Source organism: Stegodyphus dumicola, chromosome 1, assembly GCF_044657685.1.
Source record: "Stegodyphus dumicola isolate Sdum_Otavi_A_Nest chromosome 1, ASM4465768v1".
NCBI classification, from domain to species: Eukaryota; Metazoa; Arthropoda; class Arachnida; order Araneae; family Eresidae; genus Stegodyphus; species Stegodyphus dumicola.
Genome location: NC_140768.1, coordinates 260,369,516 through 260,390,507, shown reverse-complemented (window position 1 = coordinate 260,390,507; position 20,992 = coordinate 260,369,516). Strand labels below are relative to the sequence as shown.

Below are 20,992 nucleotides of genomic sequence, written 5' to 3'. Positions count from 1 at the left end.
AATCAGCCCACCCCATCGTGGCCTGTGATCGCTGAGATGGAGATCTTGATTGAGTAGTTCAGCAGTGGGCCTGTTTAACAGAAGGGAGATAAAATTTTGAAGCTGAAGTAATCGGGGTGTGTGAGCTCCGAGATTTCATTTGGTGTGTTTAATCCATCTCCAAGGTGGCTTTTTGACTGATACGCCCACCTCGTTTCTAATATCGGGGATCTCAGTTGGGATTCCAGTCCGCGTAATGTCATTGAGTTGACCAGGCGCGTATAAATTTTAGTTAGTTTATCGTATCATAGAATTCAGTCAAAGTCAGTTCGTTCGCTGATCGTTGTCAGCCTCATACGGAAAGCGTTCATACCGCTTATAATGGAAGCGAGCCTTTATGCACCCCATAAAACCTGCACTTCCGTAAAATGTCTTTTAATAATGTCTGCCCGAATCATCTATTGACTGCTACATTGTTTGTTGGATGTTTTAATGCTGATCGTTTGAGGATTTGTAAGTGCGGAAATGCCGACAGTATATTCTTGAAAAATATGTCATTCGACAGCCCTTTATAAAAGTAACAGTTTGATATAACTCTCATAGGGGTGCTCCTTATCACCTGTGGGCGGTTGAATTAATTACAACTTCGGAAAATAGGTCTCTGCTTTTCAACAATCATTACTCCGTTTCAACGGTGGTGTAAGCTTTATGTACTAGATATTTTCAAGATTTCATTTGAAAATTATGTTTTAAATTATATTTTCTTATAAGAGGAATTTTCTTCTTTACATTAAGATAAATACTTTTCCTATACGTATTTGCATTTAAAAATTATTATATTTTCAAATTTTGAAACTTATCCTCTTTTATCTTAAGAAAAATTTATTGAGTTACATTATTGAATCGGCTCTAACTGATCTAAATACATATATCTTTTATATTTTCATTTTAAGATTTTGTTGAAATATAATGATTTTATAATAGAAATAACAAGAAGAATTTTCTCTTTCTTTTCATATTGGTTTAATTTCTGAATATTCATTATTTTAAAAGTTATTATACATTTTTCAATATTTTACTATTTATTTTCATATTTAAATCATTGGAATATTACTAGCAATGCATATGTCAAAATTTAACTAAGCGCATGCAATAATACATTCATCTAATATATAAAATTGTTAATATCCTTAATTATAAAATAAATAAATCTCATTTTAAATATGTTTTAAAAAATTGTTTAGTTTTCTGTACTTGGAAACACTAAATATTTAAATATTATTAAATAGTAATATACGAAATAAAAGTTAACGCATTGTTTACATTTTAATAGCAGAAAGCATTGACTCTTGTGTTTTGAAGATTTCAATTTTACAAGACTTCAACTTTTTATTTCTATTTTTCTTCTCTACATTTCTATTATTTTATAATAATAATGAGTACCATTGATACTTTTTCGGACACAAATTCAGAATTGGATATGGAGTATTCAACTGACGTTCTCGAAAATTCTGAAAATGTCCTCGTCAGCAATAAGGAGGTCATCGAATTCTTTTACAACAAAGGACTCAAATTGTTAAAATCCAAAAAGGGGGAAAAGAACACGATTCCATTAAAGTTACAAAATCAACTAACACAAATTTTGGACAATCTAAGAAATATTGCCATGAAATCAACTGAAATTAAGAACTATTCTGATAAATCAGGCCAAGTCACTCCTACTATCCTGTCTCCAAATACTCATAATAAGAAGACTACTATGCAAGACAAAGCGGGGCAAGTTACTCCGTCTATTCAGTCTCCTCAATCTCAAAAAGAAAAAATCAATACTCAAAATAAATCAGCTCATATTATTCCTAATTTTCATTTAAATGAAACTCACACTGATAATTTTCATCAAGATCACTTGCATATGAGATCACACTGCCATACACATTCTACTCCGAATATCACACTACCACACAATTATCCATCTGTGAACGATTACAACTCAAATAAAAAATCCCCAGCACTTATCATCCATCCAAAAGAAAATAATACGACTGAAAAACTTTTAGATGATTTGGATCACTATGTACCATTAAACAATTTGAAACAGAAAATTAAAAAAATAACCAAACTTAAAAGAGGAGGCCTGGTTGTCACCTGCGAATCTTACAACGATGTCAAACTCCTTAAAACAACAATAATAGATAGCCCAATAGATAATATTTCTCTTCGAATCTCTTTACCAAGACTCTCAAGATGTAACTTTCACAATGTTCCAGCCCATTACACGGATCAGGACATTTCTGCCTTAATATCTTCGTTAATAGATACTTCCAACCACTCTTTCACCCCACTTTTCAAAGTTTCAGAAAGATCAGAATCTACAACAAAGTGGGTAATTGAATGTTCCTCCACGGTTTTTGAACTTCTTATCAACATGAAATCAATTGCAATAGGTTGGAAAACTATTCGAATCACCGAGCACTTCGGAATTCGTCGATGCAATAATTGTCAAGATTTCACACATTCAAGCAAATTCTGCACTTATTCAACACATTGTCTATACTGCGGAGATAATCATCATATCTCGCAATGTCAAGCTCCAGCTCCAACCTGCATTAACTGTCAAGTTAATAACTCTTATTTTAACACCAATTTTCATATCTATCATGCTGCAAATGACGTTCACTGCCCTTCTTATCAATTAGAAGTCTCGAAAATAAAATCAAGAACATACTACTAATGGATTCTCATAAACAAATAAGAATACTACAAATAAATTTACAAAGAGCTCGTGCTACTTTACCGAATGCTCTACAGTTTGCAAAAGAAGAAAATATCAATATCATCTTTGCACAAGAACCATATATTTCCTCAACAAGGAAATTGGAAATTCCATCGGGGCTATTTTATCATCTTTCGCATTCTCATAAATCTGCTATAATCTACATTGGGCCTCTAACTCCAATAATAGTTCATACTACTCTACATACAATAACTATCAAATTAGAATTTCTTATTCATCCTTTATTTTGTACCTCCATTTATGCTCCTCCATCAATAGACTTGCAAGAGATACTTATAGAACTGGACTCAATTCAACTGCCTCCAAACTCAAATCACATCATTGCAGGAGACTTCAACGCACATAGCCCTGTATGGGGAGCGCCGGTTGAAAATAATAGAGGTAGACTGCTTTTAGAATTTACTCAAGAAAAACGACTTACAATTTTAAATAACGCTAATAGTCCACCTACATTCCTGACATTAAGAGCACAAGGTTGGATTGACTTAACTCTCGCAACGCCTAAAATAGCATCCTTAATCACAAATTGGAAAGTTTCTGAAATAGAATCTTTTAGTGATCACCGATTCATCACCTTTGAAATACAATCTGATTTCACTTTTAATAAAAAAACGTCGCTTCAAAACTCATTATGGCGGACACAATAAATTTATAGCTAATCTACAAAATTACTCTGCCAGTATTCTTCATTCCTTAAAAACAGCCTCTTCAAAAGCGGAAGTAAATTCCTCTGTTTCATACCTCATAAATAGTATAACAGAGATCTGCAACTCCTCATATAAACGATGCTCAGGTACCAAAAAATTAAGTACTCCATGGTGGAACCAAAATCTTGCAATAGAAAGAAAAAAAGTAAGAGCTCTCAGAAGAAGATACAAAACCTGTATAGAAGATACAGAAAGAACTCACTATAAAATAGCTTTCCAAAAAGCAAGAGCGCATTATAAAAGAAATATCAGAATATCAAAAATTAATAGTTGGAAAACATTTTGCACTTCTACCTCCAAAATTTATGGCTCCGCCTTCAAAATAGCACACAATAAAATTTTCACTCCTCCTTCATTATCAATGTACAGCTTCTCTGAATCAATTTCCTCTTCCCAAGCTGCGTTAGAAATTTTATCAAAACTATTCCCACAAGATGAATATAGATCGAATCATACCACAGATACAGAAGCATCTAACAGTTCTTCTACACGTCGTCCTAATCCACCAACAGTTATCATCCCTCCAAAGATCGATGAATTGGAACATATCATCAAAAGACTAAATAACAGGAAAGCACCAGGTCCCGATGGTATCGACAACATCATCTTAAAACTTATTTTTTATAATTATCAACAAATTATTATATCATTCATTAACGCCTGCTGGTATAACTTAACGTTTCCTAATATATTAAAAAATGCAGAAGTTGTTTTGCTCCTCAAGAAAAATAAACCAGCCACAAACCCTCTATCTTATAGACCAATATGCCTTCTTCCCACGTTGGGCAAACTCCTTGAAAAACTAATCCTTTCAAGACTTTTATATCATCTAAATAAGAATAAAATCATGCATGAAAATCAGTATGGATTCACACCAAATAAATCAACAGATCATGCTTTTCAAAAAATGCAAGAAGTCTTAAAGATGAATGAATCAAAGAATCTTCATTCAATAATAATTTCGATAGATATTCAAGCAGCCTTCGATTCTATCCCCTGGAAAGACATCATAACAATTCTAGAAATAATATCATGCCCTCAGGATATCCTTCATATTATCAAAGACTACCTATGCAATAGAACTCTACAATATTCTTCAGATTCCGATGTAATAAATTATAAAGGTTGTCCTCAAGGATCTTGCTTAAGCCCTACGTTTTGGAATCTTATAGCAAACGAAGTTTTAAAACTATACGACAATATTAATCATATCCATATCCAAGCATACGCAGATGATTTTCTTCTCATTGTGAACGCAAGTAGCCGGAAATCAATAGAAATTAACTCCAGTTTTTCTTTAAATATCTTCCGCAACTGGACAGATAAATTTCATCTTAAAATTTCTACTACGGAATGTAAAGCACTATATATTCCAAAAAGAGGTACTTCCATAAAAAACCTAAGAAAGCCAATAATCAAAATTTCTCAAGAAAAAATCAAAATTGACAAGAGCATCACATATCTGGGAATAGTATTAGATACTCGGCAATCCTGGCATTTCCATATTCAATATCTCAAAAACAAAACTTTAACCCTTCACATTTCTCTTCGATCTGTAACAGCCAGCACTTGGGGTATATCCTCAAAATTAGAAAAAAATTGGTACATAACAGTTATTGAAAAAATACTACTATATGGTCCTTCCGTCTGGGGTTTAACCTTGAATTCCCAGGCTCAAAAACATTTACTTTCAATCCAAAGACCTTTCCTCCTCTCTCTAGCAAAAACATATAGAACTACTCCAACTAGTGCGCTACAAATAATAACCGGCATCCCTCCAATTACTTTATCTCTAATAAAAGAAGCAAATAAAGTAAGAATATCAAAACTAAGAATTCAAAGCATAATGAATAATAATATATTTCAACCCACAGATTTTGAATATCTTAAACACAACTTAGAGCTACATCCTACATATTTTTACACAAAATCCCTATTGGGAACCTTTGAACTCAACAAATATGAACTCACCATATATACTGATGGTTAGAAATCTGAAGCAGGCGTTGGTAGTGCATATTGCGCATTCCGAAAAAATTCAAATATTAAAAAACTGGAATATTCGTTTAAACAATAACAACTCAGTTTTTCAAGCAGAACTTTTTGCAATCAAAGAAGCCATATGCTTCGCAAAAGAACTTTCTTTACCATCCTTAATTCTCTCTGATAATGCATCTGGTATCCAAGCTATAATTGGACACAGTCGATCGCCTATTGTACAAGAAATCCATTTTCTACTTTCTCAATTTCAAAACAATAATAGACCACATTTCAAATGGATTAAAGCACACATCGGTAATAGTGGTAACGAGCTCGCAGACGAACTAGCAAAAGGGACTGCAAACAATTCTTCCCTTCCAAATTACTCAATTCCATATCCAATATCATTACTAAAAACAAAATTAGAAACAGAACTAATGCACTTATGGAAGCAAACCTGGACTGAAGCAACTACCGGCAGAAGAACTTTTACTTTCATATCAAAACCTTCAAGATCATTAATATCTACCAACCGTTCAATTACATTTTTCCTAACAGCTCATGGTCCATTTCCAGAATACCTTCATAGATTCGGACTTCAGCATACAAATCTCTGTACCTGTGGTAATGAAGGCACAATAGATCATTATCTCTTTCACTGCAACCTTACTAAAGATTATCACCTTAAAGCATACAATTTAACTTCTGCTCAGTTATGGTTTCAACAGTTATTAAAAAGTAATATTCTCAGAAATAATCTTCATAATATAATAAATTATATCTCCGCAAACATCGATAATCTTAAAGGAACTTGAAATCATTATTCTTTGTTCATTTACCTTACTTAATAAGCCATTCTTTCTACTACCTCATTTTAATGCTTTCACTCAAGACTATCTTTATTTAAACCTTCAAGATCTCTCAAGCTCGATCAAGAATTTAAGGATATTTTCTAACTCCATCTCCTTAATATATTAATAAAGCCTCAACTCAAGATTTTTAGTCAAGTCTTTTACTCAAGAATGACTCTTTATCAAGAATTTCCACGAACTTTTCATTCAGGTCATCCTAATTCATTCAAATACTATTTCTCATCAACTTTTATTCAATTACTGCTCTTCATTCTCCATAATGAAATACTTTACTCTTTACATATCTTACATTCTCAGCCTCTACTATTCTTATACATTACGTTGTTCATTTTCAAAATTTGTAATGATCTTCTTAAGTATTTACTTATCTATTTACGTTTCATTTACTTTCATATTTCTTTAGGTATTATGTTTTTATATATTTAATTTCTTCAATTTTTATTATATAATTCTCAAAATTCTGATACTTTATTTGACTTCATATATAACAACATTGTATTTATCTTATTCTAAATTTTTAACTTTTATTTATTGTATCTATTTATGTTTATTATTTATTGTATTATTTATATATTTATTTCTTGATATTTTATTTTTATTATGTAATTATCAAAATTCTAAAATTTTATCGTATTTTACATAACAACACAGTTGGTAGATGATTCCATCAGTTGAGCGTAAAAGCTGAATGTCTTAAAGGCGGTACAGCTGCTCATCTGATGGTAAATAAATAAATAAATAAATAATAATGTCTGCCCAACGAAACCGTATTTCTACTTCTCGCCAGATTAGCTGACGCTCCCAACACAAGTGATCATTAGTGAATATCGCCTTATCTCACTTATGTATGGTATCCTGGTGGTCCTTACATTGTAAATGGTGTCTTCGATCTCCAGACTTCAAAAGGATGCACCGGGGGGGATTACCCCTAAAGAGGAAATTTTATATTTTCAGGAGGGAAAGTCTTTTATTTAGCTGTTAAGAATTTAATTTTTGTTTATGATTATAAAATTATATTGAAAATACTCTTATTTGAGTTTTAATATTTACAACATTTTCTATTAAGACACAATAACACGCCGAGCAAATACTAAATCAGAAGTTAAACAGTCAGCGTTATATCAGCATTATATTTTGAAAATATAACGCTGATTTTTGTTGTTTGACTTCTGATTTAACATTTTCTATGTTTTTTTAAGTTAAAAAAATAGAAAATAATATAAATCTAAATAAATATATAGGATGGTTCAAAACTATATGTCAAAAATGTAAATACAGGTAGAGGACACCTAAATAAACAGATTTTGTGTAGGAATGTGTGTGCAGTAATGCTGCGTTGAGCCGGTAGAGAACTCTGATGAATACGGCGTATAAAAGAGGCTGGATTCTCCATTTTCCTCACGAATCTCGAGCAGCATACATCTTTACACCAATTCGGAGCTTGCCGACATGCATTTCATGTATGAGGCTGCGCAAGGAATTCAAATAACTGCTTAAAGAATGTACAGGGAGGAATTCTATAGGGAGATCTTACTGAACTTTTGGTCGATGTTCCTCCAGCTGTTCGCAGACGAATGTGGTTCCAGCATGAGGACGCCCCAGCTCACTTCAACCGGAACTTCAGGAATCACCTGGACGCTGTCTACGGCCAGCATCGGATAGGACAGAAAGGGGCAGTTCCCTGGCCACTGCGTTCTCCTGATTTAACCTGCTTGGATTTTTTTCTTTTGGGGTCATATTAAAGCCTCGTGTACAGGAGTCCTGTCACATTTGTAGAAGTTCTTGTTTCCCGCTCGTCTGTTGCTGCTGGACATGTGCTCAATATTCCTGACGTCTTTCCTAATGTACGCCGATGATTCATGCGCCGCAACTGTGAATCTTGTATCGCTGTTGGTGGTTCTCTTTCAAGCAGTTTACATTTATTGTAAACTGTTAATAATGGGTTTTATTTTTATTTATTTGTCTTTACTTGTATTTTCAGTTTCCTCTGTGATTCATATTGCTTTCCATGCTAGCGCTTTAATGCGGCATTACCACACACACATTCCTATACGAAATCTGCTTATTCAGGTCCCCTCTACCTGCCTTTACATTTTTGACATTAGTTTTGAACCACCCTGTATATATGTATTTTTCAAATTTTGGAAAGGAGGGGGAATGAGGCAAAAAAGATTGAGAACTACTGGGATACACGCTCAGGACTGGGGAAAACCTCCAACTACATATAAACCGGCCCGCCGGCCGAATGCAGCCCTTCTGATTGCCCTGCACTGTAGACTTTAGCATCAGATAAGGAGGGTTTACTGATTCTTCATTTAGCAGATAAGATGACGTCACACTTTGATAAGAGATTATCTTTGACTGATTTTCCTGAGGTTTATGTTAATCGATTTTTAGCTTTTGTATTTTTCTTCGTATTTCAGCTATTTTACTACGTATATGATGGTTATTTCCTAAGTACTCTTAACAAAGCTTAGTCTCGGATTTAATGATTGATTCGGAAGACCTTAATTTTAGATGTAAATTTTTTATGGTCCCATTTATTTTAATCCTTATAATTTTCTGTATACTCAGAATTTTACTTTATTTCTTAATCTCTTCATAATACCAGATTTACTTTACGTAATCTTAATTACATGACTCATTTTTATTATTAAATTCATTTTACCCAGCGTTTCTCCATACTTGTTAACCAATACTTACCTGTTATATTTTACAAGTGTAATTACTAAAACACGCGTTTTTGTTTATTATAATATTCAATGTTAGATGTAATTTTTAACTTTTTTCGTTCTTTTTAACGGTTAGTGATCTTCACCATTTTATTCTGTATTTTAACTTATTTCATTCATTTTCTGATCATATAGATGACTTTTACTTAATTTTAGATGTAACATTTTTAGCTTGTGTTACATATTTTATCCTTCAAATCATTTAATATACTCTAATTTTTAACCAATTTGTATTTTCACACTATATACACGACTTAATTTCTTTCATACATGTTAAGCTTCATAATTTCCAATACAATCCTAATTTTAATATAATTCTTATATTTTCAGATCATCTGACTTTTATTTACTTTTAGATGTAAATTTCAACTTCTTTTCTATTTTTTAACGTTTATAATTTCCAACATACTCTGAATTTTAACTAATTTGCTATGTTTTCACACTACGTTTATGACTTTCATTTAGTTTTTTAACTAATTTTCATACGTTTCTAACTAATTTTATACATTTTAACCTTCGTAATTTCAAACATGCTCTTAAGTTTAGCTTAATTCCTCTATTTTCTGACCATATATGTTATCTTTATGTAATCTTAGGTGTAATTTTAACTTGTTTCGTAAATTTTAAAACTTCATAATTTTTAAAGTACTCTAATTTTAAGCTTCTTTCACACATTTACCTACGCAATTTGCAACATACTCCTAATTTTAACTTAATTCCTGTATTTTCCGATCATATACCTGACTTTTATTTAATTTTAGATGTAAATTTTAACTTCTTTTCTATTTTTTAACGTTTATAATTTCCAACATACTCTGAATTTAACTAATTTGCTATATTTTCACAATATGTACATGACTTTATGTACTTCACAATATGTACACTTAATTTTTGACTACATTTATACGCTTTAACCTTTGCAATTTCAAACAGGCTCTTAAAGTTTAGCTTAATTCCCCGATTTTCTTACCATATATATATTGGCTTTGTTTAATTTTAGATACAATACTGAAGTTTTGTATCTATAAAGCCGAATATTGTCTTTATCTTTTTAAGTACTTTCTGCGGATCTTTCGTTAGTTCCTTTGCCTTTAAATATTCAATGGGTTTTTTGTTGGCCTTATTGAAATATTTTTTTCATGTAAACACGTCGAAATTGGAAAAATATTTCCAAAAATGAGATTTATTAAAGAAAGAAATCTTTTAAAAAATTTCCGTTTTTAAGATACGAAAGAATTCTATTTATATTTATTTTTAACTGAAATGAACGTTTATTTCTTTTAAAATTTCTCATATGGAAATACAGTGATTTCTCTAATAATACAATGAGCCCTCTTATAGCGATTACCTCAGACAACTGCCTAGGAAAACGGCTAGTATGTCTAACATATGTAAGCATCGGCATTGAACGTGTCTTCTCTGAGAAACCTCTACCGAAGACTAAAATGATCTAAAACCAGGTTGCGTTAGAGGAAGGTCGCCTTAGAAAGGATTAAGTGTATTTCTATATATAATTATGCAATGCATAGTGACAGAACATGAAGCTTATTAACAAAATATTTAACGTAGTTTATACTTTGTGCATCCTCCACATCACCAACTAAAACTAATTTTCATTTTTATTTATTTAACACTCTGGCAAAATTAAATAACACCTTTTAAATTAAATTAAATAACACCAAAATTAAATAACACCCTTCTTCCTACATGTAAAAATGAAAATTTTAAGACCAACCAGTACGTATCAAACAGTCTTGTATTGGCTGAGTATGCTGGTTGTATGTAACACAGCGTCTACAATGAATGAATAATGTTTTGTGCTTCAAAAATACAACATGCTTGTTATATAAAATGACACATATTTCATAATTTTTGGACAGTTATAAATCTAATGAACAAATGTAGATGAAATTGCGTCTATTCCCTTTTTGATTCAACTTCGGCAATAATCAATAACGATACTATCAGATAAAACTAAAATAATGTTTTAATTACGAAGTACTATTTCCTCTCGGAACGTACGGTTTCTTAAGTGACTTCAAAAGCTTCCGTTTTTTTATATTTTTTTCCCTAAAACTAAAATCACATTTTTAAAAACAAGGAAAGGAAACTTGGCGCCTCTTTCAGATTCATCCATCAAGGGGTGGCGATAAGTGAAGCTGCCCAGATCCCATTAGTAGAACAAGGACTGCCAGAAAGAGATCATGACGTGGAAAATAGAGACTTAGTATGCTTGCTGATGGGTGCAGTGATAAAAAAACGCGATGAAAGATTCATTAGTTCTAAAGGTGAATTTATAAAAGAATAAAAAATAGAGCAATTTACTCTATTTTTTAAACGGAAATTTGTAGGTTTAGTGTAAAGTTGCTCGTATTATCCAGTGTGTCAATGCTTGTACGTGAATTTTCTGTCTTTTTTGCATATAAATGCTAGGTCATAGGGTTTAGAATTCCATCATTTTTTTATTTGTAGTCGCAAAAGAAGAAGAAAATTGCGTGTAAAAGTTTCTTTGCTTAACGCTCCAGATTATTTCTAAAACAATTCTTACAAAAATGCTAAATTATATTATTTTTACAAGTTAAAAAACATGAATTCTTCAAAATAATAAAAATATGAGGAAGTATTTGAACTACAGCTTCTTTATTTCCGATTTGAATTTAAAGATGTTTTTCTGATCTGCAAGATTTAAGCCAAAATAAATGGTTTAAAATTTTTCCATAAATTCTGTGACGCACGTTTGCAATACGCAATACAGAGGCACCACGTCAAAAGCACAAAATGTAAAACTTTTGCTTCAAGAAAAATGCATTTAAGCGATAGACTCACAATTAGGTTTTAAAAACAAATAAAGAAACAACATCCTATAGAAGACACTTTTACATACGCATCTCTTTGTTTTAACATGATGTGAAACAACGAAGAATAACATTGAAAACAAGAAGTACACATTATGTTCTGATGCCGATGATATATAATAAAATTTATCTAGAACGGCAATTCAAGCTTTCAGTGTCATTTATCAATTTAGGAGAAAGTGAATAATTTTTCAGAGCAAATGACAGTAAAAGTTCAAATTTATTTAGATTGTCAAATTTCGCTTTTAAATATTTTCGGTTCTAAATCATTAAAAGTAGTAAAATACAATTAATCCTTCATAAGACGAGTATACCTGTACAGAATTCTAAACAGTCTTTTTTTCTGTGGAAATGATAGCCTTCATAATGTTTATGCTGTAGGACATAATAGTCACTTTCAGAAGTTAATTTTCTCAAGGAGCTGATTTTGGCGAATGAGTTCATTGTATAATTTTTAATGTTAGTATAATTTAAAATGTTACATTTGTGAGTGCAGAATTTTTCATAATAATCTGCAGATTTCTGTAAGTTTGTAACGCAATATAATTAGCAAACCGCTTTTTCCTGAATATAACTTCCATATTTAAGATTGTAAATAAAGATTGGTATTTTTATGAATTTTGTACATATGTAAATTATTTTATTGAAATTTTGTATAAATTGTAGTATCCCTTGTATAATGTAACATGAAAGGCGCCGGAAAAATAGAGCTACAGGGGTAAATCCATTTAACACTGAGGCAAATGGCTATTTCCCCAAATTGTGACATACTGCCAAGTTGGCAGTTGTTTAGACGATTAAATTTTGTGGCCAAACCTGACGAGAAATCATCAAAAGTTGCCAATGGCGACCATTCCGTGACATTTTGGTCCGATTCCTGTGTAACTCTAGCTGTATCCGACCCTTTGTAACTGTCACTGTGTATGCCTACCAGCAATTTCGAGAAATCACTTCTCAGCAGACTATAAAAGCTCGGGGATATCTATGAAATACCAGAGACAGCGTCAGTTTTCAGTTTTAGTTCAGATTATTGAATTCCTGTTATTGACAGATCGCCTTATGAGCTTTCGCCTTGTGTTCAACGTTCTTAATAGTTGAAATAGAAACTACTGATTGTGCTCTGTCATAATGATAAGAGTTGTACAAGTATTTTTGTGTGAAAATTTCAAGAATTGTAAAGGTTTTTGGAAAAATAAATTTCATCAATCTGTCATCAGTTTTGTGTGCGTTCAATTCATTACGACCCGCACCCACGTAACAATATTGAAAAATCACCTGTCTAAGGAGAGCACTTCTACAGAAGGCTAAAATCATCTGAAACCATGGTCGGTCGTCTTATAGAGGTTTCACTGTAAACCCTTTCGAACATGTCCACCTACATAATAATATTATTTTAAACATACTATAATAATAAGAATATTACAGTTTTAGTCAAATTTGATCTTATCTTAATGGATGATTACCAGGTTTATTTATTTTTACAAAATACTGATCAGTTTTCACTCCAATTGTTTTAAGTGCGATGGTAACCAGAAGATGCTTCACTGAATAAACGATTTACTTCATTAAATAACCATCAGTTAATTACTTCTCTTAATTTATATGCAATTACTTATTAAGAATTTTGTATGTGTTTAATTAGCAGTTTTTGTATTTGTTTCAGGTCTGTCACCGTACCCAATTTTGGCGAAACTGTAGACATTTTGTGTTTAACTTAAAAAATATATATATAATTAAAAGTAAGTAGACAAATATTTCAGATTTTATATTATGCGCAAAGGAGCTTTTTTTCCCCATTTACACATACATGCTCGTTTCGAAAGCATTTGGACTAACTCCCCTTCAGGCTGAAAATATTTTAAAACAGCATATCTTTAGAATTTCCGATATACAGTTGCTTAAGATAAAAATGCTTTATTCCGAGCAGTGTTGCCATTGCTTGCTTTCAAATCGTTGAGTTTCATAATCAAAAATTCATTAAAGTTTTTTTAAAAAAAATGAGATAGATAGCAAAATAAAATTTAAATTCGAGATTCGGGCTTCCAGGTGCCCATATTCGGGTGGAGGACTATGTTATTCAAAATTTGATGGCTTTTAGGTGTCGCTGTTTTTTCATAATGCGAGGAACAAACGTACATTCATGCAGATTCTTCATTATTGAATTTCTTTAAATATAGTACAGGACGATAATATTTGGTGGCAACAATTCGAAAAATGATACAGCCGTTTATAATGCCATTTCGAGATTAATAGTCGTTCTGCGCTAACTAAAGCCTCTTGGGGCTAAACATAAACTAAATAAATGAATTGAATATATCTTTTCTTAAATGGCTACCACACTGATTTTTGATCTTCTTTAAAAATGGTTGTTGGCATGTGATATTTTCCGATGGATCTTTATATTCTTAGAAGTACTAGTCATTCTATAAAGCCATCATTTTAAGGAGGTGGGCGCCACAAGCGGTTTCTCTGTAAATAAATTGAGTATAGTAATATAAAAATAAGTCGCGGAACTCCTGTGATATTATGCTTAGTATAATTCTTTTATGCTGTATTTCCTTTTGTAAAATAAAATTATATTTATCTGGTCAACAATCTGAAAATTAGAAAATTTTACGATTCTCGTGACATTATTCATGCTTCCTACAAAAAACATCTCTCTTTTCTTTTATCAAATGAAAACGCTAAGCTATTCCCAAAAGCATGATTTTATTTTTCTTAAAACAATATGATTACATTGGGTTATAATATCTTGAACCTTTTATTTTTTCTTAAACGATATGATTACAGTGGTTAAAAATATTATCTCGAATCTTTATTTAGCGAATAATAATATTATCCTTAAAATATTATTCTTATTATATTCCTTAAAATACTATTATTATACGAACACCCTAATTCAAAAAGGCATCATAAAAAGATATAAACGAATATAGAGCATAGAAATAAATAAGAATAAAAGAGGTAATAAAAGAGGTAAATATAAGAATGAAAAAAGATTATAAGAATACTTGTAAGAATGTACTTGTTCTTGTCTAAGGCGGCCATCTTTACAGAAGACAGAAATAATCTAGAAGCGTGGATAGTCGTTTTAGAGAACCGTCACTGTTGTGTACTGTATGAACTATTATGAGGATCACAGACAATTACGCACTTGCCTCCCTCTCAGGATATCTACTAAAAATACATTTAGTATTGATGCATGCATGGCATATGTATAATACAAATGTATTTGTATTGATGCAATACTATATTCTACAATCTACTTGTGAACTTTCCTAAATTAAATAAATGCTTTTTGATGTAATTACTTGTCTCTAGTCTTCTCAACATCATGGAAAGTTTTCTACGGATCATATACAGCAGCGGTCTATAACTGGCTGCAGACGGACCGCATAGGGCCCCGAAGTAATTTTATGTAGTAATTGGAGACATTTCAGTTACGAATTTGTTGGAAATGCAACGTTATAAAGATTTCAAAATTTTAGTTATTTGAAATCAGAGGCTGCATTACTTTCATTAATATTAGAACTGACATGAATAACGCATAAAAAATGCATAAATGGAACGAACTAATTTAAAATGCAATATAAATTTTACTCAAAAATTTGGAGATACAGATTTTATTAATTTTTATTCGCATTTGTCAAAAAAATAAATCAGAACTTTCGCACCAAGAAGAGAAGACCCGGAGAAGGTATAGATGTTTGTAAATATATAAAGCCGCATGGGGGCACTTTAAATACATGGCAAGCCGAAAGTTCTCTCGAGAGGTTGTCGGTAGGAGAAGAGAGATAGGAGACCCTCGGACCCGTGCCCCGGGTTGCCCTCCATCGCAATTCTGGGAGGAGCTGAGTGAAGTGTCGTACTGTCACCTGTATCGTGCACAAGGCTCTAGCTAACCACAGGCGCAATCTTACTCTCCTTGCCACGATGAATTCCGTAGGCTTGTTCTAATGTAGCTGTCAGACAAGTAAGATAAATGACAACAACAAACATACATTACGAAAAATTAATTTCGGCGGTTAAAAAGCCTACCACATGTAAATTATACCAGCCTGTGTCGTGAAAAGTTGGTTATGAAGGAATAAAAGGAACCAAGGATAACAAAATATTCAAGATATTTATTGAAAAGTACGCTACATGCCTTTTGGCCGCAGACTAATCTGAAAATTATGCGGATGATTAGACTCTTATATTTCTTCCACTATCGCATATTATTTATTAGATAATATTTTCCTTAGAAATTCTTTGCTGGAATTTTATATGTTGATAAAAATCATTACATAAATGCTTAAATTTAACTTCCAAGTTTAAAAGTTTCTTAGGTATTGACATTTGTAATCGACTTTTTTAAGTAGTTCATAGTTAAAACAAATCCTTTATACTGCAATAGCCAAGTAGCAAATTTTGGGAGCCTGTAAATATTTTTGAAGTTGATCATGGGCCGTAACTAGAGACTTGGGGGCCCCGAGACAACAGATGATAAAGAATCCCCTCACTCTTTCTCCCACTCTTAACATTTTTTTTTTTTTTTCGAATTACGGTTGTTCATTTCATTAATAACTAAAGCAACTTTATATACTTTAATCGAATGAAAATGTTTTCTATAAATACCTTTTTCATGTATACTGTTACGTGCGGATGGGTTCGTAATGACTGAATGCACAGAAAAACGATAACAGCTTGAGGAAATTTATCTTTCAGAAAACCCTTTATAGTTCTGGAATTTTTCAAAGGTACTCACTTGTAAAGCTCTTCTCAGTATGGTTTAGTTTAGCTTATTATGGCAAACACACTAGGGCTATCTGTCTAAGGGAAGGATGCCGTCATGGAGAATTTTCTAAGGGAAACTGGCTGGTTGTACAATTTACAAATGGAGAAAACCATGAAAATGCCCGTGCAGCCAGCTCATTCGCCTGGATTCGAAGTCAGCTTCGAACTACCATTGTTTAGTGATTTTACTGCTCGGCCGGTGGTGGGCCTTCTGAGTATGACAGATCAAAATCAATAGTTACCACTTCAAACTATTAAGAAAGCTAAACACAATGCAACGCATAGCGAAAGCTTCTTTACAGCATGATTTGTGTTAGCCGACTTCACAGCTAAAGGTGTGTCGTCTGCATAATATCCTAAAAAGTTATTTCTATCCAAGTGGGCGCGCGAGAATTTTGCAACATATAATAAATATAAAATTGGTCCTAAAATGCTGCCCTGTGGTATACCACCAGTAATTTTTCTAGTGTCAGAGACGTCTTTACCGATGGAGACAGAAAAGCTTCTATTTGTGATGAATGAAGTAATGAACTCAATCATTTCCCTTTCGAAGTTAAAATTAATTAACTTGTAGATCAGCCCTTCATGCTAGAAGCGGTCGAAAGCTTTCGCCACGTCCAGCATGATGTTGGCAACATTTTGTCTGTGGTGTAAAGCATCTCCGCAAAATTCCACAAGCCTTACCAGCTGCTTAGAAGTACATAATTTTGCGCGAAATTCGAACTGTTCGGGCGGAAGTACATCTAAGAAGGGCTTGAGCCGATTTAGGATAACACGTTCATAAACTTTTCTTAGCCCCGAAAGTAAGCTAATGAGCCTCTAGCCCTCGGGCCGGGTAGGATCCTTCCTAGTTTTGGCAATAATTTCCTGGTTTTGGCAAACGGCCCAGTGAGGGGTGCCGAGGCAATTTAAATTTTAAAAAAACCTCCCCTGCAGTGAGGTGGGATCCCATTACGAGCGGTTTATGAGTACGAAACGAGGATTCCTTCTTGGGGGGGGGGCTGTTTGACGATTTACCCGAGTTCCCGCCTAATACGGAGGTGTGAGTTTCGTCCGTGTAGTGCCAGAATCAGTGATGGCGGATTATGTATTTTGTCATAGACGTACCCCTTGTCTAAAGGAAGTGCAGTTTTAATACTGCGAGATAGTACTATTTATGAGTGAAATCGATATGCTCGCCACGCCTTGTTCTAGAAATCATCCAAGAATATAATTAAATAGTTGTACTGCCTTTCACTTCTCTAAGAAGACCACCTCTGCACACAAGTTATGTGAGACCATAGGGAGTCTCCTTACAGAGGGTTCATAATGTATACTTTAAAATAAAATGAAAATTGCTTGTTGGGATATATTTTTTTTTTTTTTTTTTTTTTTTTTTGTTCAGGGGCTATTTGCCTTGAAGGACTATTATTTTTGTTTTGTCATTTTGCGTTGGTGCTGATCTTCCTGATTTTATATTTACTTATTTATTTATTTGGATAGAAGGCTCAAAATAAAAATATTTCCGAACCTCTTGCGTAGATTATGTATGTGTATGGTTAATTCGTCACAGGCCCAAATGGCGTCAGAAGCGTCGAAAAGCAAGGCGATATCAAAGAAAAATAGGCCTTTATTGCTAGGAAATGCAAACAGAGAACTTTGGATTCAGATTTTCATTCTTCAATTTGATTTTATTTTTTTAAGTATATGTAGTCGTTGTGACCTAGATTTTTCAGATTATCAAACGTTGTAACAATTTTATGTAACGCTTGGCCTTTCTTTATGGCCTTTTCTTTTCTTATCTCAGTCATCTGTCATCGATATAAGCAAAGGAACATATGTTGCTCTTGTTAAAATTTATAATATTCATATTCGCTTATTATACTCGCTTACAGTTCCTCTTTATACCCATGATCACCTAAAAGCAAGACCTTCTTATCTTAGATGTAACACATCTTCGCAAATTAATTATATCATTTGATTAGCGTTTGAAGGAAAAGTAAATGAAGATATTAAACATTTTTGGATTTCTTTTATTACAGAATATTTTTAGTTAAAATATAGTGAAATGTCCCTAAAATGGCCATCCGTTGTTCCAAATGATTTTAATCTTTTTAGAGATAGTCATTTTAGTTAGACTGTGTTCAGTACTGGTGTTTGTTTATGTTCTGATATATACTGGTTACTTTCATAAGTGCTCTTTATAAGACACTTTTCTCCATCTAATTAATATTTTCTTATCTCCAAACTTAAGTTCCCGGTATTAAAAATATGAAATTTACTTTAATTTCAGTTCTGTAAAGAACAAAAAGATTCTAATTTTTAAAAATGAGGGACTCGTATTAATCTTTCTTGAAACTTATTTAACTTATCTATTTTTCAACTTATATATTTATTAACAAGCGATGTAATCCAGGAATGAAAAATGTAATCAGAAACGATATGCTTATAGAACGAGAGAGAAAATGGGTTAGAATATAAGAAAGCATTTTTTTTTTTCAGTGAAAGTCCTTCGTGAAGGAATTCCTCTCTTAAGCAGATAGCCATCATGAGTTTTTCTTTAATCAATTAACCAATCAGTAGGGTAGCTAGACGGGTGTCTAAACTGGCAAGGCCGTATTCACACGGCCCAGAATATTTTTTTAGACGTCTTTAAGAAAGTATGTGGTTTAATCCTAGTATACAGTACAATCGGGATTTGGCGACTTTTGTTGCCATTATGATGATCAGTAAACCCGGGGGTTGTAATGAGCAGTAAACGAGTCATTTTGTGTTGGCGACAACTTTGAAAATGGCTTCAGAGCCGTACCGTATACTAGGATTCTACCAAGTATGTTTTCATACATCTTGAAATATGCCCAAGGAATTAAAGCAATACATTAAAAGTACTTAAATCTAGGTATAAAGTAACAGATATATTTTGGCATTAAAGTCAAGAAAATACGTCTTTCTCGTGATTTTTTGAGAAATTTAGGCGAAAATTTCGTGCTACCAGAGAGTGCCGGTTAGTTTTATCAGCTCAAACCGCTGATAGTTGAAACCGCTGCCGGCGAATGGGTTGGTTGAATGGCAGTTTCCATGGTTTCCCATATGTAATGTGAATATGAGCCAGTTTTCCATGAAAAAACCTCCACGAAGCATCCCTCTTCTTAAACAGATAGTCCTACACAGTAACATTATGGTGGATTCATACATAATTCGAGAGGAATATTTTATATAATAATCCACATCATACTATTATAACAATTTTTTTTTTGTTTTCTTAGTAACATTTATTCCTTCTTTTCTTGGCATAAAAAATTCTTGTAATTCATCAGAAAAATTAAAAGGAAAATTGATACCTTCAACCCTTTTCATTAACTGCTCGTAAAATGAGATAAAATAAAAATACGAACTAATATAAGTAATCGTAAGTAATTCTAATGTAAATAATCTCGTGATTAAGTAATCGTAAACTACTATTTGAAAGTCCTACCTTTAAGGCTTATTATATAAAAGTATGTCTCATTTGTAGACAAAACAAGGTAAATATACAAAATATGATAATAAATTCGGTGAATGTGTTCTTAAACAAAACATTCTTACCCAAATCAGTAAAAGCATTTTAAATTCCTTCGAAACAATATCCGTAGTTTGAAATGTAATCCGTAGTTTGACGACAACTGTACAGTTCCTGAAAACTGGCGGCAAAGTTTTATTTCAGCATCACATTGAGAACTCTTGTCACATGAATTTGAATGTTTGGAACATTCTAGTAATCCTCTCTTTTAATTCTCGTTTCAGGAGTAAGAAAAGAAAGAAGTCTTCTGATACAAGATCAGGAAGTACGGTGGGGGATCGAACGCTAGAAATCTTCGATAGACCATTCCTTTCGCAACGAGGACCTAATGTGGCTGGGCATTATCAAGGAGAAGGCACCAAGAGACATCAGCGATTTCTAGATGTACTATATGATGATGTAACGGATCGTTCGCAATAAATTTGTGTGAACATCCTTGTAATTGTTAGCATTAATTTTTCTTTTTGGCAATGTTTTCATCACTGCGAGACGTCGTAGGTCTGTTTCTTCGGGCAGCAACTTCAGCAGAATCCCTTTCATCATGGAAACATTTAAACTGTTCATAAACGCGCTTTAAAGTTACAGCTTCATCTCTCTAAATTTCTTTAAATTTGTTTCAGTATGTTACGACTTTCTTTCGCATATTAACTAAGCCTGAAACAGAGTTTTAAATTCGTACTATGCTCCACTTTACAGCCACTGAACAACAAGTACACCTTTGAACAACAAGTATCACGGAAATTCGTACTGCGACTATTG

At 32.7% G+C, this 20,992-nt stretch overlaps 1 long non-coding RNA gene across 5 annotated transcripts in view; it reads left to right on the top strand.

Moving 5' to 3' along the window:
- The window catches only part of LOC146999538 (uncharacterized), a 171,739-nt gene extending 151,071 nt beyond the window's left edge, over positions 1-20,668 (top strand). For 4 of the 5 annotated variants that reach the window (XR_015044335.1, XR_015044337.1, XR_015044340.1 and 1 more), the window contains one exon: positions 20,458-20,668. This is a non-coding gene — a long non-coding RNA (uncharacterized LOC146999538). Of the gene's footprint in view, positions 1-13,582; positions 13,659-20,457 lie in introns of all 5 variants that reach the window. The other variant, XR_015044338.1, reaches the window with a different exon arrangement.
- Positions 20,669-20,992: the final 324 nt, after the last annotated feature.